General features: G+C 47.5%; 1 protein-coding gene across 3 annotated transcripts in view; it reads left to right on the top strand.

The window, feature by feature from the left end:
• MSRA (methionine sulfoxide reductase A) overlaps positions 1-23,598 on the top strand; it is a 221,730-nt gene that overhangs the window by 43,972 nt on the left and 154,160 nt on the right. The gene's annotated exons all lie outside the window — the stretch shown is intronic.

Genomic DNA, 23,598 nt, shown 5'->3' with positions numbered 1-23,598 from the left:
GGCTTCTGGTGCACCATACCATCACTCCGGAAGAGAGTGATTTAAAGGGACAGGATGCACTCTTGTGTGCAAAGAGCATCCTCAGCCAGAGTATTCACGAGAGGAAATAAGGCATGGTGACTTTGCCACCAGCTTGAGGTCATTTGTGGAATGGTCAGCACATTCTGCCTTTTATAAAGAGGAAGAAATTCAGGAGGAGGCAAGAGAAGCATTTCTTGCTGGGCTTTGAAGAGCCCAGATGTCTAGCTGACGTGCTGTTTGGCTTCCTATTTTACACTCCCCAAGACCATCACCCTTCCATTGTATAGGAAACCTGAAGTTGAGAAGCTCCAAGTCCTTTCATCCAAGGGCAGTTGGCCAGTTGAACATGCAGGTTTTAAAGCTTGTATCAACCTAGTAGAAGCATCAAGTCAGTGTCACTGGCTATGATCCTGCAAACGGCACATGCAGTTGAGTCTAATGTGTAAAGGCCGGCAAGTTCAAGTCGTTCTCTGGGTCAATGTGGGAAGAACATAAGAAGGCCTGCTGGATCAGGCCAGAGGCCCATCTAGCCCACCATCGCAGTGGCAACAAGATGCCCCAGTGGGAAGCCTGCAAGCCTGGTACAGCACTCTCCCTAATTGGGATTTCCAGCAGCTGATGTTCCCACTTTTGACACCAGAGGGAGAAAATTGTTGTTGTTTAGTTGTTCAGTCGTGTCCAACTCTTCGTGACCCCATAGACCAGAGCACGCCAGGCACTCCTGTCTTCCACTGCCTCCTGCAGTTTGGTCAAACTCATGCTGGTAGCTTCGAGAACACTGTCCAGCCATTTGGTCCTCTGTCGTCCCCTTCTCCTTGTGCCCTCCATTTTTCCCAACATCAGGGTCTTTTCCAGGGAGTCTTCTCTTCTCCTGAGGTGGCCAAAGTCTTGGAGCCTCAGCTTCAGGATCTGTCCTTCCAGTGAGCACTCAGGGCTGATTTCCTTCAGAATGGATAGGTTTGATCTTCTTGCAGTCCATGGGACTCTCCAGAGTCTCCTCCAGCACCATAATTCAAAAGCATCAATTCTTCAGCGATCTTTATGGTCCAGCTCTCACTTCCATACATCACTACTGGAGGGAGAAAATAGCCATCATTATATTGCTATCCCTAATGAATTTGTGCGGTCTTCCTTTAAAGCCATCTATGTTAGTGATCATCACTGCGTACTGCGGGCCTGAGTTTCCGTAGTTCAGCTATGCACTGTTTGGAACATTGCCGCCTCCTGTCTGTCATGAATCTTCTAACATTCAACTTCAATGGATTTCCAAGAGTTCTGGTTGTGGGAATGTTGTGGGTAACAGGAGAGGATATATTGATAATATTATCCTTCCTAACTCGCACTAGCAAGTTTCTTTACACAGCAGAATGCATTCCCTCTTTTACACAGCAGAAAGCTGGTTGCAGACTCGTGTGAGTCTCTTAAGATAATAAACAATTCAATCTGGCTTGCCCTGATTGAGAGATATTTTATTATTCTTAGTAAGATCCCTTTTATCCCTCCTAAAAGAATAAAGACACAACAGTAACATAAGTAACGAAAAGTAGTTTTACTTATGATCAGGCAGAGCACAGTGTGATTCCCTGAAGGCAGACTTTAGGCTTAAAGTTACAAATATGTACAAAACAGGCTTACCCCATATGGGAGATAACCTAGGGACTGCTGGCTGACAGCCAGTAGTCCAGTCCAGGTGAAGTAGGAAGCAGGCAGGATGAAAAAGAAGGGAGGTGGTTATGTGACTTGGTCTCTTACCAGGTCTGGAAAGGTCATGCCCACCTACTAGGTAAAGGGACCCCTGACTGTTAGGTCCAGTCGCGGTCGACTCTGGGGTTGCGGCGTTCATCTCGCTTTACTAGCCGAGGGAGCCTGCGTACAGGTTCCGGGTCATGTGGCCAGCATGACTAAGCCACTTCTGGCGAACCAGAGCAGCACACGGAAATGCCGTTTCCCTTCCGGCCGGAGCGGTACCTATTTATCTACTTGCACTTTGACGTGCTTTCAAACTGCTAGGTTGGCAGGAGCAGGGACTGAGCAACAGGAGCTCACCCTGTCATGGGGATTCGAACCGCCGACCTTCTGATCGGCAAGCCCTAGGCTCTGTGGTTTAACCCTCAGTGCCACCCGCGTCCCCTGCCCACCTACTAGCCACATGCAAAAGAAGGATGCTCTAGCCAGGTGTGACAGGAAGTACAACTGGCTGGACCAACAGCCCCTGCATGACCACTCTAGCAAAACAGGTAATGTTGTACTTGACTGCTCCAGTGGATTGCATTCTATACTAGTGTTATGAGAGGGGAGAAAAAACTTTATCTACTTTCTCCATGCCGTGCATCACTTTATAATGCCGTCATGTCACTTCTTACTTGTCTTTTTTCCATATCAAAACATCTCATAGGGGAGTTGCTTTATCCCCTTGGTCATTTTGGTTGCCTTTTTCCTGAACCTTTTTGAATTCTACAATATCCTTTTTGAGGTGAGGTGACCGGAACTTACCATAGTATTCCGAGGGTGGTCACACCAAAGATTTGTGTAGCACCATTGTTAATGGCAGTTACATTTTCAATTTCTTGCCTCATGGTTTCTAGCGTGGCATTAGATCCTACATTACTGGGTTGCGGTCTTCATAGAGCAATCCACTATGACTCCAAGGTCCCTTTTCTGCTCAGTCACCACCAGCTTAGAACCAATGAGCACATATGTGAAATGTTGAAAAAATTTTTATCCCAATGTGCATCATTTTGCACTTATTTCACATTGCATTGCATTCGCCATCTTACTGCTCATTCAGCCAGTTTAGACAGGCCCTTTTGAACCTCTTCATAATCCTCCTTTGTTTTGGCCACACTGAACAATTTGATATCATCAGCAAACCTGGCTACCTTCCTGGTTACCCCTAACTGTAGATCATTTATGATCAAGGAAAAAAGCACCAGTCCCAATATACAGTGGAACCTCTACTTACAACCATAATCCGTTCCAGAGGTCTGGTCATAACTAGAAACGTACATAAGTAGAGGCGCACTTTTCCATAGAAAGTAATGGAAAAGTGAATTGATCCATTCTAGACGATGAAAAACACCCTCTAAAACAGCAATTTAACACTGATTTTACTGTCTAATGAGACCATAGATCCATAAAATGAAGGCAATAATAAATGTACAGTACTATAAAATAAATAAGACAGTATTGTAGATGAACAAAATTCAACATTTTTTTTTCCTTTCGTGCACTGAGGTTGGGTGGGCTTACCTGCCTACAAGTTGGGGTGGGGCAAGGGTCAGTAAAGAGCTGATTCACTTCGGCCAGGGTCAGTTTTTTTCCCTTGCCAGGCCAGGTTCTTCTCTGGACTTCCTCAGGTTAGTTACTCAGTGGGGTTTGGGGCTGCAGTGCGCCCTGCTGTGTCTCTTGCAGGTGGCACCCCTTCCACAGCTCCGGGGGTGGGATAGGGGCCCTCTCCCCAGCAGCAGAGGCCTCAGCACTGCTCCGCAGCTGGCAGGGTGAGCTCCGGCAAACCGGATGTCTCTCTCCGGTGGCGGAAGCCCCATCGCTGCCCCACAGCTGGCTGGGTGAGCTCTGGGCTGCTGGCAAGACCTCTGTTTGTATCTAGAGGAAAGTTCATAAGTCAAAGCACCTACTGAAGGTCGTAACTGGAATCGTAAGTAAGTAGAGCCGTACCTAAGTCAAGGTTTCACTGTACTGATCTCGAGGAAAACCTTTATAGAAGTACAGTGGTTGTGCACAGGATCCGTTCCAGAGCTCTGGTCGGATCCCGAGGTGTGCGTATCTGGAGATGCCACTTCTGCGCATGCACACGGCACGGTTTAGCGCTTCTGTGCATCCGTGTGGGGCGAAGCCCAGAAAAATACTTCCAGGTTTGCCGCATACGTATCCCAAAGGATACGCAACTGGACTTGAACGCAGTTAGAGGTACCACAGTATTACCCTTTTACAGAATTATTCCTTGTGTAGTTACTTTCTTTTTAGTTGTGTTCGTAAGAGTTACTGTTCTTCCTTTAGCCTAATTTCTATGTTGACAACTGCTGTGGAAAAACATGGATGTTGTTATGGTGTATTTCCCCCCCAAAAGATTTCATTAATTTTCCAAATTTATAACAAAGAAATAAGAAAAAGAAAATTAAAAAAAAACCCAGACAAACAAACCAACAAACATTTATCCTGATTATAATAATTCCACTTTTGTTAACATTGTTAGGTGACTTCCTCCAATCCCCCTGGCTGAGTTTCCATATGAATCACTGTAACAGTTTTCCAAAACTATTTTCCCATAAAATTTACTTGGTCAATTAACATCTTACTGTTATGGTGTATTGCACAACAAATAGGATCTTGCAAACTGCAGAAACCGTTATGAGGATAACACACAAGCATGCACACACTCTGTTTTATACCAGCACTAGAAATTAGACTCTTTTTTGGGAAGACTAATGGAGGTAGGGATTGGTCTTCCTAGAGAGTGCAGCTGGGGAGGCAAGAGTTAATCTCACCTTCACAGCTGTATTCTCCAGCAAGATCATCCCACTCCACAAACAGGCTTGAAGAAAGCCTTACCGTATTTTTCGCCCTATAGGACGCACCGGCCCATAGGACGCACCTAGTTTTTTGGGGGGGAAATCAAGGAAAAAGTTTTTATTTCCCCCTCAGGTTTGCGCAGCCATCCCCAAGCTAGAAGAGGGAGACGGAGCGCTCCGTCTCCCTCTTCTGCCTTCAGGGACAGCCTCCCTAGCCTCTGTGGGGCAGTGCACTCCGCTGCCCGCAGAGGCTTTGCGCAGCCATCCCCAAGCTAGAAGAGGGAGACGGAGCGCTCCGTCTCCCTCTTCTGCCTTCAGGGACAGCCTCTCTAGCCTCCGTGGAGCAGCGGCTTGCCCCACTGTCCCCCGAGCTTGTGGGGCTGGCGATGGGGAGAAGCAAGCTTGCTTCTCCCCCCCGCCAGCCTCCAGATCAGGTCGGGGAATAGCAGGGTGGCGGTGCTCCGCCTCCCCGCTATCCCGCAAGCTTGTGGGGCTGGCGGGGGGAGGGAGAAGCAAGTTTGCTTCTCCCCCCCCGGCAGCCTCCAGATCAGGTCGGGAAATAGCGGGGTGGCGGCGCTCCGCCTCCCCGCTATCCCCCGAGCTTGTGGGGCTGGCGGGGGGGAGAAGCAAGCTTGCTTCTCCCCCCCGCCCGCCTCCAGATCAGGTCGGGGAATAGCGGGTTGGCGGCGCTCTGCCTCCCCGCTATCCCCTGAGCTTGTGGGGCTGGCGGGGGGGGAGAAGCAAGCTTGCTTCTCCCCCCCCGCCAGCCTCCAGACCAGGTCGGGGCATAGCGGGGTGGCGGACCTCCCGCGGGCTTGCAAGGCTTGCGGATAGCTTCCTGAAGCCTGGAGAGCGAGAGGGGTCGGTGCGCACCGACCCCTCTCGCTCTCCAGGCTTCAGCGAAAGCCTACATTCGCCCCATAGGACGCACACACATTTCCCCTTCATTTTTGGAGGGGAAAAAGTGCGTCCTATAGGGCAAAAAATACGGTATATTGAAGCAGATAGAAACCCCCATTTCAAGCTTAATTGTAGTGGGGAAGAAGTGATTTTGGGAGTTCACAGCTGGGGATAGAAGAGTTAAGCTTGAGGGGGGGAGTTATTCAGTTGTGTTAGGGTAATGTAACTTCAGCGTTTGTCTCAGTATTCATATAGTGCAGAGGTGTCCAAAACCACGCTTGGCTGGATCTCTAGTTGCTGGCTACTCCAAGATGCTCCAAAAATGCTAATATCCAAATATCTTGCAAGGAATAATAAAGGAAACTCTGATCCTGGTGTGCATTTTTTAGCCAAGTTCCCGGTGGATCCAGCCTCTTAACTCTGGTTCTTCCATGGATGACAAGATATTACACAGGATTTTCACTCTAAGCAGGCCAGTGTAAGCACGGAGACTAGGTGAAATCTATCCACATTTCTCAAAGGTGCTCAAGGGGAGGGTCTTGAGTGCAGTGGCAGTGTACAGGCTTTGTATATAGAAACCCCCAGGGCCAGTCCTCTGCATATCCAGTTAAAAGGATTGCTGCCCATGTGGCAAAGAAAACAGGGCCTGAGACCTTAGATCTGTCGCTGCTTGAATTATGGTCTAGGGCAGATATTGCATGGAGAATTACAGAGTTCAAGCAAGGAGGCAATACCTGGGACAGCTCCAAGTGGAGCTGGAAAAAGTTCAGGCTAGATACAGGCAGCAGAGTATGCCGCTACTCTAGTGAAGGCCTGAAACTAACTGATGATTTAGGTAGGCTGTGGTTGGGTCAAAGTTCCTTTGGGATCAGCTGTTGGCTCTAGCAAGGCTGATTGGCTTCCTTCACAGGTGAAGGTTTGAAGTTGGTGTTCTTCGCAATGGAGAAGAGTAGTATGACCTCATATTGTGGAGCTTGTGGCACTGCGGATCTCTTAAGGTTCTTATGTGAAGTCCTCCAATGTTCGTTCTAGGGATGATACCCACACTCAGTCTTGTGCTTTATGGCATCCTCAGAACTTTCTCCAGGTTGTAGGGAATCCAATTCCCGGGTCACAACAAGTACACAGTATTGGGTTAAATTAATCACTAGTCTGACTCCATATAAGGCAGCTTTCTATACTCAAATGTAAGAAGCCATCCAAGAGTTATGCATGTCATTTTCTTAGGAATGGAAGAACCTGCCTTATACTAGATACTTGTTTATCCACCCAGCCCAGTGATATCTATTGACCTGTGTGCCTGCAAAGCATGGGCTCTGCCACTGAATGAAGACCCTTTCCCCCATTCCATTCTTCATGGGTCAAGGGACTTCCAGGCTAAATTCACCCTGCGTCTCTGGAAATCATTAATATACAGTATCCGCTTCAGAAATCCCAGAGCAGCGCCGCCGAGAAATATACATTTGTCCAGTTTGCAGCTTACACGGCGTCTCGGTAATAACATTCATGCTGTTTCGTTTCTTATTGACACACATTCACAGTTTCTCTAATTTCAAGTCTGCTTATGGGAGCCAAGGACCTTCGTGTAACAGTTACATTTTCACTTGGTTGTCTTCCAGTTCTTCTGAGTGATGAATAATCAAAACATTAGCAAGGCGCAAGTAGCATTTTTGCTGCTTCCTTTTCTGTGTTTGCTTATCTTTCCCCCCTCATATTCAGCCTTGCACATGCCCAGCCCCCAACTGTAATTCTGATTGGCTAAATTAATTCCGCAGTATCCTGCTGTGAATAATTATGTTAATCCTGTGTAGAATCAGATGCCTCCCCCCCCCCAACCTTTGCCTATATTAGAATGTGGCAATTGTAGCTCACAGCTGGCTCATCAGAGGTGGCCAGTTTGGGAATAGGCACATCTGACTATGCTTAAATCTCTGCCTTGATTGCTTAAGACGATACACGCAAACTCCATGATTACTGTCATTTTGTATGTTTCACAAATGCGCCTCTTCCCCTGCATAGCTGGGTTGCTTGAGAGGAGAAATGACTAGAATTGAGCCTCTTCTCCCAACTCCAGCTGATGAGGAAGTGTTGCCAGGCTTACTGTAAGAATGAAATGATAGGTGAATGTGGTGTTGGTGGCATTGTTTTGATCAGATCGCTATTAGGACACTGAGGCAGTTTTTCATTTTTCAGCTCAAACTGGATGCTATGGTGGCACACCTGTGGCAGGATGTGAGGTGTGGCAGGGGCAATTTCAAGTGGAGAGGTGGCAACCCTCTTCCCAGGCTGTTTCTCCATCAACCAGGCTCATTTCTGGTCCCTTGAGTGCTCCTCAGATTTGGCAGACTGGCTTTCTGTCAGTCTTGACAAAGTAACTTTGGCACACTGAGGGTGGGGTAGTATTTCCTCTAAGCAACAACCCGGAACTGGCTTTAAGCTTGAAGAGGTGATGGAATTAGCGCATCTAGCAGGGGCACTGAAAGGTGAAGGTATACCATGTGATGCCCTCCATAAGTTGTTGGATTGCATAATATAGTGTCTAGAAGTATAGTGTCCAGGTCAAGAGAAGTAAGGAGTGCCTGGCGTGCTCTGGTCCATGGGGTCATGAAGAGTCAGACACAACTAAATGACTAAACAACTACAACAGATTTTGCCTTGGTCTGGCCACACTTGGAATAATGTGTCCAGTTCTTGGCACCACAATTTAAGAAGGATATTGACAGGCTAGAATGTGTGCAGAGAAGAGTGACCAACATGATCAGGGGTCTGGAAACCAAGCCTTACGAGGAACGGGTGAAGGAATTGGGTATGTTTAGCCTGGAAAAGAGGAGACTGTGAAGAGATATGATGGCCATCTTCAAATGTATTAAGGGGTGTCACATGGATGGAGCAAGTTGGTTTCTCCTGCTCTGGAGGGTAGGACCCATACCAATGGCTCCAAGTTACAAGGAAAGAGATGTTAGGATGTGTCTGGGGAGACAGGGGCAATTGTCAGGCCCCCAGCTGCCTCCAGCCCACTGGCCGGCAGCCGGGCGAACTCCGGTTCTCGGAAAAGCATCAAAACTGCGACTCAAGCCTCAGAGACCTTTAGAGACTGAACACGCAAGCCAGCAGAGATAAGTACTCTTCGCAACAGAAGTAGTGGACAGAGGCATATGTAAGCATATTTACAAGTGTTTATTCAGCATTAGAACACAGGAAAAACATGTCTGCTCCCCTTCGTGTCAAAGCAAACAGCATAGGCAAAAGCTATATACAACGGAAGTTCCCAGCAGACTGTGCTGGAAGTAAACAGACATGTGACATACAACAACTCCACATGCCTGTTCTAAAGGTGGAATGGAACTATGTCCTAACAAGAGATTCCAACTAAACATCAGGAAGAACTTTCTGACGTTAAGAGCTGTTCGACAGTGGACCCTCCTTCCTTGGAGGTTTTTAAGCAGAGGTTGGATGGCCACCTGTCAGATTCAAGCATTGCAGGGGGTGGACTAGATGACTCTCAGGGTACCTTCCAACTCTACAATTCTATAATTCTATGCAAGTCCCATCTCCCGTGACATGCTAGTTGGAGCCAATGGGAATTTGAGTCCTGCAAAATCTGGAGAGCAGCACACTGGTTAACCCTGTTCTAGGACATCATTGGAAATTTAAATGGCGACTGCCTGATGCTCATTGGAGTGCTTAAGGCTCATTGGAGTGCCTGAGGCAGTGGTCTTTGCTAGGGTGGGAAAGTGCTGACCCTGGCCCTGCAGTAACCTAAGCGCTCAATTGTTGTCTGAGATAGTTTAAGGCAAATAAAGGATGCAAATAACCATCTGATACTCCGATATTTGATTAGCTAGGAGCTGAAAACAAGTAAGTAGATTCCAGAACAAAACATTCAGGCAAGTTGTCATTCTGCAGAATGGCGGAATGCATCTGAAAAAGAAACATGCCATGTATTTAATCCATTGTAATGCTGCTTCTGGTTGGCTTATTGAATTTGTGTCTCGTAGCTGAAAATATCCAAGCTTCATTTTTTGTAATTCTTTGCTGTATGCATAATTCATTTCAACCTGTCAGAATCTCTGCTCATGTGTCCTCTGATGATGCCTGCTTATTTCCATCCCATCTGCAGGGCAAGGGCCTATTGTTGGGTTTTTTCCTTTATTTGTTTACAATCTCGTAGGATGTGAAGATGCTGCCTGTTTTGGTTTGTTTGAGTATCCTCAGTTTTATATTATGGTAATATATTGTCTTTTACATGCTTTTAGCAACTGTGCTTGAGAAGGTGGCAGTTTTTATTCAAGAATCTCTTTTTCTGAGGTCGTAGGCAAGGGAAAGAAACTTCCAAGGGAAGAAACTTCGATGGAAACGAGAATTCATGTTCACAGGTGCATCTATCTATCCATCTAGATATAGAGATAGATATAGATATAGATATGTAATTTACCAGTGCAGCCCTTGAACCTCATATATTGGAATTTAGAGAAGGTTTATATCTTCTTGTTCTGAAACCAGGACCCAGAAACAGGAGTGTTTCTCCCTTGTACTTTGCACACAAAGCCTGTTCATGGAATATGTTGGAATTGCTGTTTTCATGAGAGTCATCTAGCTGTGTGGGCAAGGCAGCATGTTAGATCGCCACTCACAAATCTCATCTGCAGCAACTCAGCAGCAGTGGAATATGCCTGAGGGAATGTGCAGACTGGCTTACCAGAAAATAAGCGAGTGACTGAATACATTCCTTTCCTGTCCAGACTTGATTCCACACCTTGAGCATATGCCTTACAGGCCTAGTTGCCTCCAGTATCAGTTCATTGCGCTTTCTTAAGCAGCTCCATCCCACAGCCTCCGGTCTCTTAAGTCTTCCTTGCCTACCTACTAGGCAGCTGTACCAGGTTTCGGGCAGCCTAGCTTGCTCTTTTGGAAAAGTCAGTTCCTCCTTGTCAGGGAACTGCCATCAGTGCCGGAGGGAGAGAGCAAGATCCAGAGGGATTCCAGAGAGCGTCCCGGGATTGGGAGAAGCAGCCCATCTTCTGGGGAAGAGAATCAGCGTAGCACCAGTGGAGAAGGGGGGCAGATGGGGGAAGCGGCGAGGCGGTCCCATGACTCCTTGCCGGGGACCAGGGGGGGGAGTAGGGGTCCTCCGCTGCCTACGCCCTCCTTGCACAGAAGGCTTTCGCACAGAGAAAGCAGGAGGAGACTAGGCGTCAAAAGAGCTTCTTTGCTGGAAGAAGTTTAAGAAACGCCCACTGACGTATTCTGCCAGCGATTGAGACAGCCATGGGTGAGTGGCTGTCCGGACAGAAAAGGTTCACTCAGGCAACCCAGCCAGGTGTTTGCACCGGCTTACGCACAAGCAACCCCTAGAACAGGGGTCTGCAACCTTTAAGACAAAAAGAGCCACTTGGACCCGTTTCCGAAGAAAAAAAAACTGGGAGCCGCAAAACTCGTCATTATAAAAATAACTTTTTTGTCACTTTTTTATTATTTCTTTGTTTGACCCCTCAGAATTACTCCTCCTCATAGAAATAAACGTTAAATTAACAAGTTACCTTTTTGTGTGTGTGTGCTCTTCACTCCCCTTCAAAACAGTGACCAGCGTACATGCCCCCTTTCAATGCAGTGACCAGCGTACATGCCCCTTACAATGTAGCGGGCGTGCAGGAAGGTGACGTCGGGATGGTGCGTGACTAACGCACGCACCGCCCCCATGCGACGTCGCAGCCAGTACAGCGCCCGCCACAGTGGGGAGTGTCGGAGTGCACAATGCGCCTCTTCCCCTCGCTAGTATCCGCCCCGGAGCCGCGGCAAAGGTGTAAAAGAGCCACATGCGGCTCCGGAGCCGCGGGTTGCAGACCCCTGCCCTAGAACCATTACACTCCTGCTCCAGGGTTCCTTTCTCTCTTATATGAGTTTGACTCATTGCACATTGAACACTGCAGGGGGGAGAGCTCTTTGGTTTTCTGGGCGCCTCACTATTTTTGTTTAAAAGTATCTCATGAAAGGAATAAATTATTAGTTCTAGGCTTCTCTTGTAGCAAGCGCTCAAGTTGGTGGCCAAAACAGAATTGCCTTCAAATGACTACAAAAGGTTATGTAATTGTCTGACATCTGACGGGAGGGTGTTCCACAGGGCGGGTGCCGCTACCGAGAAGGTCCTCAAAGCTGGACCTCAGCGTCTGTTGGCTGAACAATGGGGATGGGGGTGCTCCTTCAGGTATACAGGGTCAAGGCCGTTTAGGGCTTTAAAGGTACAGTGGTACCTCGGGTTAAGAACTTAATTCATTTTGGAGGTCTGTTCTTAACCTGAAACTGTTCTTAACCTGAAGACCACTTTAGCTAATGGGGCCTCCTGCTGCCGCTGCGCTGCCGCTGCACGATTTCTATTCCCATCCTGAAGCAAAGTTCTTAACCAGAGGTACTATTTCTGGGTTAGCGGAGTCTGTAACCTGACGCGTCTGTAACCCGAGGTACCACTGTAATTGCTTAAGAGTGGCTTACTTAAGACTCCTCAGTGGACTCCCATACATGTTGCCAGACAGTTTGACCTATGTGTTGTGAGAGTATTCTCTGAGCCCATCAGGGCTTGACCCAACAGGAAAGGTGGCAGAAGACTTTTGCTTGCTGGGCATCCATGCTGCCGGAGTGGCTGGCGCGCCTGTATGTGGACCACAGTTCTGTGATCCCAGACTTTGCCCATCTTGAACCATGCACCTCTCAGTCTCTTTGTACCCCGTTTTGCTGGGTTACTCCTCTCCCATTCCTTCCTCCTAGTTTTCTACCTGTACCTTGCCTTCTTTCTTCCTCACTTTGTGTTTTAGGAAGAACATAGGAAGCTGGTCCGTCTAGTTCAGCGTTGTCTGTATTGACCACTCGTAGCGTTCTTAAAAAGTAGAGACATCACTTTGCCAACAAAGGTCCGTATAGTAAAAGCTATGGTTTTCCCAGATGTATGGGAGTGAGAGCTGGACCATAAAGAAGGCTGATCGCCCAAGAATTGATGCTTTTGAATTATGGTGCTGGAGGAGACTCTTGAGAGTCCCATGGACTGCAAGAAGATCAAACCTATCCATTCTGAAGGAAATCAGCCCTGAGTGCTCACTGGAAGGACAGATCCTGAAGCTGAGGCTCCAATACTTTGGCCACCACATGAGAAGAGAAGACTCCCTGGAAAAGACCCTGATGTTGGGAAAGATGGAGGGCACAAGGAGAAGGGGACGACAGAGGACAAGATGGTGGGACAGTGTTCTCGAAGCTACCAGCATGAGTTTGACCAAACTGCGGGCGGCAGTGGAAGACAGGAGGGCCTGGCGTGCTCTGGTCCATGGGGGTCACAAAGAGTCGGACATGACTAAACGACTAAACAACAACAACAAGCGTTCCAGGATTTCAAGCAGGAGTCTTTTCTAGCCCTGTCAGGAAGTGCTGGAGATGGAGGCTAGAACCTTTTGTATGCAAAACAAGTATTCTACAGCTCAGCTACAGCCCTGGTTCTCTGTCCCTTTTCCATAGCACATTTGCTAGTACAATCCACTTCTGTGTTCTCCAGAGGCCCTACTGCTTGTAGGAAGAGCATCAATAGAAGAGTGAGCATCGTTTGGTAATAAAAATCTGTTGTTTGCTTTTGTCCTTTTACTGGAGTGTTGCAGTCTATGATCTCTACCCACACTAATAGGGGGTATAGAATTATATCAAAAAGTAAAACCCATAGTTCGTATCCCTTTAACAACAGCTTTTATTTAGGTTTTGATTGAGCAAATGCAGTCTCATGATTTCAGAAAGAATGCGGTCCAGGCTGTCACAATGGGATGCAAATTGATTGGACTTTTCTCCATTTATTTGGTTTAGCACTGCAGGTTTTCTGATTGCTAATTCAGCAAAGACACAGAGGTCATAAATATGTGTAATTTTCCACAAGGTTAGATCAAATGTGTTAATAGGAGAAGAAACATTAACAGGCCACATTCACAAAAGCTCTTCAGAAAAGATCACAGAGTTTCAAGGACTTTCTTTTTGCCTTGGATGAACAATGCATTCCTTTTTTTTTTAAAGGGGAAAATTAGCTTGGCTCATAGAAAGTTATGTTAAAGCTTGGGTTAAACCATTGTGTTAATTATCTGGAGGTCATTTGGAGAAAATTGCCATCAAACACATTGAAAAGATTTTATATTTTCACAGAAATTATGATCTTCTGTTTCTATGGAAACAGCAACTGTTACTCGTGAAAGCTTTTTAATGGAGGTTTGCAGAAGCTTAATGCGGAGAAATTTAGCAACATCTTTTTAGAAAACCCAAAGCAAACAACCAACTACATACATGTGGCCAATTTCAGTATTACGTTTAATAAAGCTAGGGCAGTTTTAGCTGATTGTCGTTATTTCGCAATATTTGGATTCTGGTTCGTAAAATGTTACATGCATTTGCACACACACGTCTTCTGATCTTTGTGCAGGGATTTTCATTTCCACCACATTTTAATGGGATAAGGAACCATTCTCTGGTTCTTATATCTCCAAAGACTAAGCAAATGAGATTCTGAAAGGGTTGCAAAAGACTGTGTATGTTTTGGGCTAGTCTGCATGGCACACTAAGCTGTGATCAGTGCTATGCGGATAAGGTTCAGCAAGCTGAAGTAGAGCATTGAGTTTGTATGCTTCCCTCTCCTGCCTGCATGAATGTCCGTTTCGAGTGTACAGTGGTACCTCGGGTTACATACGCTTCAGGTTAAATACGCTTCAGGTTACAGACTCCGCTAACGCAGAAATAGTGCTTCAGATTAAGAACTTTGCTTCAGGATGAGAACAGAAATCGCGCGGCGGCAGCAGGAGGCCCCATTAGCTAAAGTGGCGTTTCAGGTTAAGAACAGTTTCAGGTTAAGTACGGACCTCCGGAACGAATTAAGTACTTAACCCGAGGTACCATTGTATGTGTGAACAAGGAGTCCTGGTTTAAAATAAGCAGTGCTTATTTCTTGCTAATCGAGAAAGCTTCAAACTGTGATTTATTTTACTAAGCACTACAGTGGTACCTCGGTTTACGAACTTAATCCGTTCCAGAACTCCGTTCTTAAACCAAAACCGTTCTTAAACTAAGATGCGCTTTCCCTAATGAGGCCTCCCGCCGCCGGTGTCCTTCCACCATTCGGTTTCCGTTCTTAGACCGAGGTAAAGTTCTCAAACCAAGACACTATTTTTTTACGGCGTTTGTAAACCAAATTGTTCTTAAACCGGACTGTTCTTAAACCGAGGTACCACTGTATTTGTTTTAAAACAGGATTTCTGATTTGCAACCTAATGCTAAGCTGAGATTCTTTGAAAATGAAAGTAAAGCTCGTAGCAGTCATTGTCCTGGCTGCTTGGAATAAGGGAGGGAAGAGTGTGTATGTCTTTGTCCCTTCTTTGCTCTGGCTTTCTGAGGATCATCCGTATAACACTGAACCTTGGTTTAGCATTATGTGTGTTCGAGCCCTCTGTGTTTTTAAAGCAAGTTAGAATTACGTACCTGGGCATCTAAGTTCTGTACAAACAAAGCTGAAATCTGTGGCCGGTATAAATGGTACAAATGGGGGGAATTCAGATCCTCTTGATGCCTTGATTTTTCTGTGAGTTGGTGAGATGAGGAGAGCTGTCAAAAACTCGCTCCCACGGTTCTTCTCCGCTGCCTCAGGTTCTGCTCTGCACCTTGGTTTTACCAAAGAGCTGTGAGCAATGAAGCAGGCTGGGAGTTGATTTGGTGTAGGTGGCAGAAAATGCTCTAAAGGTGGCTGAACGCTTGTTTAGTTTACAGAGTTCAGTGAGTCATCCTGCAAACTTGTTTCAGGGGGTCATGATAGTCCAGGCATAAGCAAACTCAGCTCTCCAGATGTTTTGGGACTACAGCTCCCATCATCCCTGACCACTGGTCCTGTTAGCTGGGGATGATGGGAGTTGTAGTCCCAAAACATCTGGAGGGCCGAGTTTGCCTATGCCAGTACTAGTCCAACTGTTTGGGTTGGTATCCAGTTTCTATGTCTCCAGACAAATTCCATTTACAAGCAGAAGTTGTTCCGCTGAAAGTTGCCGCTACTGAATACTGCTTGGATGCTATTTTCAGTGGCAGCAATTAGGACTGAATTACTGTGCCAATAATTAACACGGCTAATTCTTGTGATGTAATTACTACAAACAATAATAACTAAACAGGGTAATAAGAGCTAATGCAGCCCTTGCCCTGAAATATTCCGAATGGCTCCTCATTCACCTAATTTCTAAGTATCATATGCGCACGAATCATAAGAATGAGAATAAAAAACCCCCACCAATGCCAATGTAAAATTCTCCCAGCAGTGTCATTCCATCCAGCATAGAAAACAATTTGATTCCAGTGAATGCTGTTGCGGATATTGATTTAATTAAGTATCTCCATTAATTCCTAGTTCTCCTCTGGCCAGTTTTGCCTTTTCTTCCTGCTGAAGTTGTCCAATAAACGTTTAGGAGTCTTGATGTATTTTCTTAATTAGATGGTTGTGATAATGAGTCCCCATGCCGGACTTAATTCGATGCACAAGATGCAAAGGGTCTAAACTTGTACCCCCCCTGAAGGGGAGGAGGGAAACATGCACAGTAGAGCAAGTTTTATTGAAACTTAAAAGTTCAGCTCATTTTGGCGCTGAGGACAAACTGCATGGGTACAGTTTAAAAATAACAAAGCAGCCATTGGGTTTGGATCACAGACTTTTTAGAGATGAAACGCTTTGACAGAAAAGGCCACCAGTGTTTTAGTAGGATAATCTTCACTGCAGAAAAGTATGTCAGGATTATCCTAACAGCTGAACTCTTACAACTCACAAGATGCAGATGTTCCTAAACATCATCATGTGCTGCAGTTACTACAGTAGCAGCAGGATTTTCAGTGACACCAGCTCCCCTACATCTGCCTTCAAGGAGCAGAAGCATAAAATAAACTACCCACTGAATACGTCCGGCAGGGAGGTCTTGCCTGTTAGCATCTTCCCCTACCAGCTGCTATGCAACATACAGTGCGATGATTTTTTTCTTACTAAAAGATTATATAGTAAGATATATTGTTGTTGTTGTTTAGTCGTTTAGTCGTGTCCGCCTCTTCGTGACCCCATGGACCAAGCACGCCAGGCACTCCTGTCTTTCACTGCCTCCTGCAGTTTGGTCAAACTCATGCTGGTAGCTTCGCGCACCCTGTCCAACCATCTCGTCCTCTGTCGTCCCCTTCTCCTTGCGCCCCCCATCTTTCCCAACATCAGGGTCTTTTCCAGGAAGTCTTCTCTTCTCCTGAGGTGGCCAAAGTATTGGAGTCTCAGCTTCAGGATCTGTCCTTCCAGTGAGCACTCAGGGCTGATTTCCTTCAGAATGGAGAGGTTTGATCTTCTTGCAGTCCATGAGACTCTCAAGAGTCTCCTCCAGCACCATAATGCAAAAGATATATTAGAAAATGTCAAATGGGGAGGCTGTGGGGTACAAAAAATATTGAGTGGGGCCATGTGTACCTCATAGGCAGGGGTTAGGCACAGGTTTCGCGGACCAGAGCCCACGATGTCAGATGCATAAAGTGTATTCCTCAGTTGCCAGGTTCACATGGTTGAAGAGGATTGAAAACTGTGAAAGTTAAACGGCAATAAAATACAGAAAGTACACTCTCTGAAATTAATTAAAGCTTCAGTGTAGGCCAAATAAGCACAGTGACCCTTCACAATAGCAATAATTGGTGATAAGCATAATCTTACTATTGCTTAGTAAATTAGCATCTGAGGAAGAACAGGAAACTATAATCCTTGCTCAGATCTAGATGAATAGAATTTATGTCTTGATAAGTTGTAATTCAGCAGTTTAATACTGGAGTTTCCCTTTAAAGTTATTTTGTATAATAATAATAATACAGTGGTGCCTCGCAAGACGAAATTAATCCGTTCTGCGAGTCTCTTCGTCTTGCGGTTTTTTCGTCTTGCGAAGCACGGCTATTAGCGGCTTAGCGGCTTAGCGGCTATTAACGGCTTAGCGGCTATTAACGGCTTAGCGGCTTTAAGAAAAAGGAAACGAACTCGCAAGACGTTTTGTCTTGCGAAGCAAGCCCATAGGGAAATTCGTCTTGTGGAACGACTCAAAAAACGCAAAACCCTTTCGTCTAGCGAGTTTTTCGTCTTGCGAGGCATTCGTCTTGCGGGGCACCACTGTAATAATAATAATTCTGGAGTGAATGATGGGGGTAGACACTCCTTCAGGTATAATGGACTGAGGCTGTTTAGGGCCTTAAAGGTCAGTACCAACACTTTGAATTGTGCTTGGAAATGCACTAGGAGCCAATGAAGATTCTTTAGGACCTGTGCTATATGGTCCCGGTGGCCTCTCCCAGTCACCAGTCTAGCTGCTGCATTCTGGATTAGTTGTAGTTTCTGAGTCACGTTCAAAAGTAGCCCAACATAGATTCCTTAAATTCCTTGTAGGTTGTAATCCTGTCTTACTTGTTTCTGAATATTCTGATGTCAGATTTGTGCCTATATATTTACAGGAGCTGGTATAGGAGCCATCTCCTAGGGATTTGGGCCACGCCAATAAATTTTTTGAGGAGCCCCTCAAGCTAATGGGCATTGCCATTCAAATAGTGTGCATGTGCTGCATCATGTGATGTGACTCACCCCTAATATTTTATTCAAGTTGGCACCCATGGGTTTATGGGGTGGGATAGTACCTCTGGTGGGACACGTCATGCTCCTTCTGGGCTAGTTTGTCCACCTTTGGTCCCCAACTGCACTCAGCTCTCACCTGTGGCTCTTAGAAGCTGTCAGCAGGCAGCAGCAGCCACACCCCAGGAAACGGCTTCCACTGGCTGGCTAAACCAGGTGAGGGTAGCTGATGGGTCTCAGAGCCTCAATGAGTTAGGGACTTTACACGCATGCGAAGACGGTCTCTAGTGGATTGAATGGATGAGACCAAGAGAGGGTCCAACGGTCAAGAAGGTGGTTTCTGTGCATCCTGAAGAGGGAAGTGAGGGACAGATGGGGTTCTTCAACCTGGAAAGGCAGCCCATCTAGGAGGAGAACACTGACCCTGAGCCTTGCTGGATGTCTTTGAGAGAAGAAAATCTTAATAAGTAAACCTTATGAAAGACTGGAGTGGAGACCTTGAGATGATTGGATGGCACCTTGAATGCCTCCTTCTGGCAACTCCTGTGGCTAAACTAGAGTCAAACATATTGAGAGCCAGTGTGGTGTAGTGGTTAAGAGCGGTAGATTCGTAATCTGGGGAACCGGGTTCACATCTCCGCTCCTCCACATGCAGCTGCTGGGTGACCTTGGGCTAGTCACACTTCTCTGAAGTCTCTCAGCCCCACTCACCTCACAGAGTGTTTGTTGTGGGGAGGAAGGGCAAGGAGAATGTTAGCTGCTTTGAGACTCCTTTGGGTAGTGATAAAGCGGGATGTCAAATCCAAACTCCTCCTCCTCCTCTTCCCCTTCTTCTTCTTCTTTTTCTTCTTCTTCTTCTTCTTCTTCTTCTTCTTCTTCTTCTTCTTCTTCTCTGCTTTTCTTTAGACCACATCAGTGAGGCCAAGAGCGGAGACTTCTTGTCTGGGCAGCCCAGGATCTCCATACACACTACCCAGGCTTGCACACTGGGGAAGTCACTTTGGCGCTGCTAACGCAGCAGTTTGACTTCACCTCTGGAAAGGCACGCCATTGTCTCTCAAGACAGATAGATGCCAATGACATTTACATGAACTGGCTTGTTTATCCTACCTGGAATGTAGAAAGGCACTGCTGAGAGATGGATGCTAGTGTATCACAGTAGAAGATGACCTGGTAAATGAACTATTGTGTCTGCCCTTGTTTTGTCCAGTACTAGTTTGATTTAGTAGGTTTAGGTACTGCGTTGGCATCTGGGGTTGAGACCCTACAAGAATTGGTCCACATATCAGGCAAGATTATTAAAGGAACTCATCCTGACTTCATTACAAAGTTTTCGAAAGTGCAAGTACACAGTGTCTCCTGGCTTGTGTTGGTAGAGAAGTAATTTCCTGACCTGCTTGGGCCACTGTGCCATATGAAAGGTGAGCTCTATGAAGGTTCATAAATATGGTTGTATTTCCAATGGCCGCTGTCAGGGAACTGCCATCGGAAGGAAGGGAGGTGAAAGGGCTCACACAGGTTGGGAGAGACTCAGCAGCTGAAGAGGGAACCAGTAGGGGGAGAGGAGCTGAGCTGAGGGAAAGTGAGCTGGAGGGATGGCTCAGAGACACTTCCAGCGAAAACAGTGGGGAGGTTTCAGGACCTCCTGTAGGAACACCCACTCCTCGCCGGAAACTGTCACGCAGAGAGTCCAGAAGACGTGTTTCCGTTAAGGAGCTTTTATGTTGGAAGCGATTCCGAAAGCAACCACTGTCGGAATCTGCTAGTGACTAGAGGAGCCATGTCTGAGGGGCTCCGTCACAGACAGAGGTTTGTGGACTTGAACAAACTCTGAGGGGATACGATTTTACGCACAAGCAGCTCATCATCCCATCACAGCATTCCGACAGTCTTTGAAAGCAGCTTGTGCAGGAGAAGGCATCATGAGCAACCCAGCCGGAACCGGAGAAGCAGGAGCTGGAGCGGGTCCAAGCCTGGAAGAAAGGTACCGGGTGTTGGAGGTCCAGCTAGCGCTGCAGACGGTGAGGCTTGAGGAGAGGAGGGCTCAGGATGCAGACAAAAAGGGGAAAGCCACCCAGCTCGCCAGAAAGGTACCAGGATTGGTGCAGAAGTTTGGGGGGGAGCCCAAAGACTATCATGGCTTTCGGACAGAGATGCAATATGCCCTCAATCTGCAGTTTGATGAATTCCCTGACGAGGAATCACGAGTGGCTTTCGTGATTGGGCATCTTGAAAAGGGGGCGAGAGACTGGGTTAGACCCCTGATGGCAGCGAATAGTGACGTCCTAAAGGACACGATGAAGTTCTTTCGCGCCATGGATCTGATGTTTTCCAGCGATATTGAACAGGGAGTGGTGCGCAGACAGTTAATGGCTTGCAAACAGGGGAGCCGATCTGTCCGTGAGTACTGGACTGAGTTCACCATGTTGATCCATAAATTGGGGTGGGATCTATCGGCGGAACCCATTCAAATGCTCTTTGAAGAAGGGCTTTCTTCGGCTGTGAAAGACGAACTTTCCCGGGCGCCCAGGGCGGAGTCTATGGACCAGCTGACCAAATCAGCGCTGACCATAGGAGCGCGCCAGGAGGCGAGAGCATTGGAGAGGCGGGAAGGGAAGGGGGAACGTTGGAAGGAGTTCCGCATTCCAGACATTCCAGAGCCAACTTTCCCGCCGGCAGAGCCGATGGAAATCGGAACAGCGCGCGCGCGCGCAGTTTCAGAGCCCAGTGAGGGGGGAAAGAAGGAGGGAAAAGGCGCCCGGAAATGCTATCTCTGCCAACAGCCAGGTCACTTTGCCAGAGTCTGCCCCCAGAGGAAGGAATGGCAAGGGATGGTAGGAGCTGTGGAGGGAAGAGAGGAAGAAATACCGGAGCAAGTAAAAGCCAACGCCTGGCTGCCACCGTCGGGGCACAGCAGCCAGGCCAAAGAGCAGTGAAAGTGCCCACGCCAGAACCTCCTAAACCCGCCCTAGTGATAGAAGTGGCGCTAGAGCTGCCAAACGGACACCCTCTAAAGATAAAGGCGCTGTTGGACTCAGGCAGCTCCTGCAATTTCATGAGCAAAGAGTTTGCAGCTGAACACCAGATACAGACGATCCCTTTAAGCAACCCCCTGCAGGTGACCACGATCGATGGCAGGGAGCTGTTGGGAGGAGAAGTCAGCTTGCAGACCGTCCCAATGATAATGAAGGTGGCAAGGCACACCGAACTGATAGCGTTTAATGTGGCCACCTTGGGAGGAGCTCCCATTATATTGGGGATGAGCTGGCTAGCGTTACATGATCCGCTGGTGGGCTGGCATCAGAGAGTGGTTTCTTTTGGTTCAGCACATTGCTTAGAACACTGCAAAGAGGGAAAGGGTTTGGCAGGGGTCCAAGCCACCCTAGCAGGGACTGAAGTAACGGAGAACGTGAAGGTACCACGACAATACGCAGATCTCCACGACGTCTTCAGCGAAAGGGAAGCTGACCAACTACCCCCGCATAGACCCTTTGACTGTCAAATCAATTTACTCCCTGGGGCACAGCTCCCTGTAGGCAAGCTGTACGCCATGTCAGACAGAGAGATGCAGGAGCTAAGGGAGTTCATTGACAAGAACCTGAAGAGAGGGTTCATCAGAGAGTCCAGGGCGGTGGGGGGCAGCCCAGTGTTTTTTGTGGATAAAAAAAACACGAACAAGCCGAGGCTGGTGTGTGACTTCAGGGCCTTGAACGCAGTGTCAGAACCAGTGGCCTTCCCTATGCCCAGGATTGACGACATTTTGACAAGGGTCAGGAAGGGAAAGATTTTTACTAAACTGGACCTAAGGGGGGCGTACAACCTGATACGAATAAGGAAGGGGGATGAATGGAAAACCACCATGTTCACCCCTTTGGGGGCATTTGAATATTTAGTTATGCCCTTCGGCCTACAAGGAGGCTCCGCGTGCTTTCAATCGTTTATGAACCACGTCCTGGGGCCTTTGCTTTACAAGAATTGTGTGGCCTTCTTAGACGACGTGTTGGTGTATTCTGAGAATGAGGAGCAGCATGTGAGGGACGTCAGAGAAGTGTTGAGCAGGCTGCAAGCCAACCAGCTGTGGGTGAAACTGGAGAAGTGTCAGTTTCATACCAAGGAGGTGGAATTCCTGGGGTATCGCCTGTCAGACAAGGGATTGGCCATGGATCCCGGCAAGGTCCAGGCGGTGCTGGAATGGAAAACACCCAAAACAAGGAAGGATGTGCAGAGGTTCCTAGGATTTGGGAACTTCTATCGTAAGTTCATCCGAAACTTTGCCCACCTGACGGCGCCCATTACGGACTGTCTCAGCAGTAAGAAGAAGTTCGTTTGGACTGAGGAGGCGGAGCGAGCATTTGAGGAACTAAAAAGGGCCTTCGCCTCGGAACAACAACTCCTGCATGTGGATTTACAAAAACCGATGAGAGTGGAAACTGACGCATCAGACAGAGCGATTGGGGCGGTGCTTCTGCAGCCAGGGAAGGAGGAGTCAGAGTGGAGACCGTGTGCCTTTTTTTCGCGAAAGCTGAACAAATCCGAGAGGAACAACACGGTGTATGACCGAGAACTACTAGCCATTCATGAGGCGTTCCGGAGATGGAGGCACCTGCTAATTGGCGCACAACATAAGGTGCAAGTGTGCACTGACCACAAGAACCTAGAGTATTGGAGGACGGCACGAGTGCTCAACCAACGGCAAGTGAGATGGGCCCAGGAGTTCTCCAAATTTAACTTTGAGATTTGTTACGTGCCAGGCCCAGAGAACATTAGGGCGGACGCTCTCTCACGCAAACCTGAATATTTGGAGGGGGAGGGAGCACCCGAAGAGAGACATGTCATTCCAGAGGACCGCTGGGTGTGTGGGGCGGCATTGGTGGGACAAAGAGAACTGGTAGAGGAAACAGAGAATGATGAATACGCCCAGAATAAGCTCAGAGGTCTTAGGGGTGAGGGAGAGGAACCAGGGGGTTTCGAGGAAAGAAATGGAGCTTTGTATTACAAAGGGGCACTGTATATCCCTGAAGGAGACTTAAGGGGGAGGGTACTCAAGCAGTTGCACGACAGCCCCACGGCGGGGCATTTTGGACAACACAAAACCATGTGGTTGGTCACCAGGGAATTTTGGTGGCCTAAGGTGAGGGAAGATGTACGGGAGTATGTAAGAGGGTGCGAGCAATGCCAGCGAGCCAAAGGGGAGAGGCGGGCGCCGGCGGGGCTATTAGAACCCTTACCAACCCCAGAACGACCTTGGGAGGCAGTGTCGATAGATTTTATGACTGATCTGCCGAAGTCCAAGGGGAAAACAGCCATCATGGTGGTGGTAGACCTACTAACAAAGATGTGCCACTTTGTAGCCTGCTCGCATGCAGTCACGGCGGAAGAGACAGCGAAGTTATTTGTAGAACACATTTTTAGGTTGCATGGAGTGCCATTGAGGGTGGTCTCAGACCGAGGAAAACAATTTACTTCCAGGTTCTGGAGGAAGCTCATGAGCTTACTGCAGGTGGAGGTCAACTTTTCGACTGCCCA

The sequence above is a fragment of the Podarcis pityusensis genome, assembly GCF_964106645.2.
Source record: "Podarcis pityusensis genome assembly, chromosome: 3".
NCBI classification, from domain to species: Eukaryota; Metazoa; Chordata; class Lepidosauria; order Squamata; family Lacertidae; genus Podarcis; species Podarcis pityusensis.
This window is presented reverse-complemented; position numbering and strand designations above follow the sequence as displayed.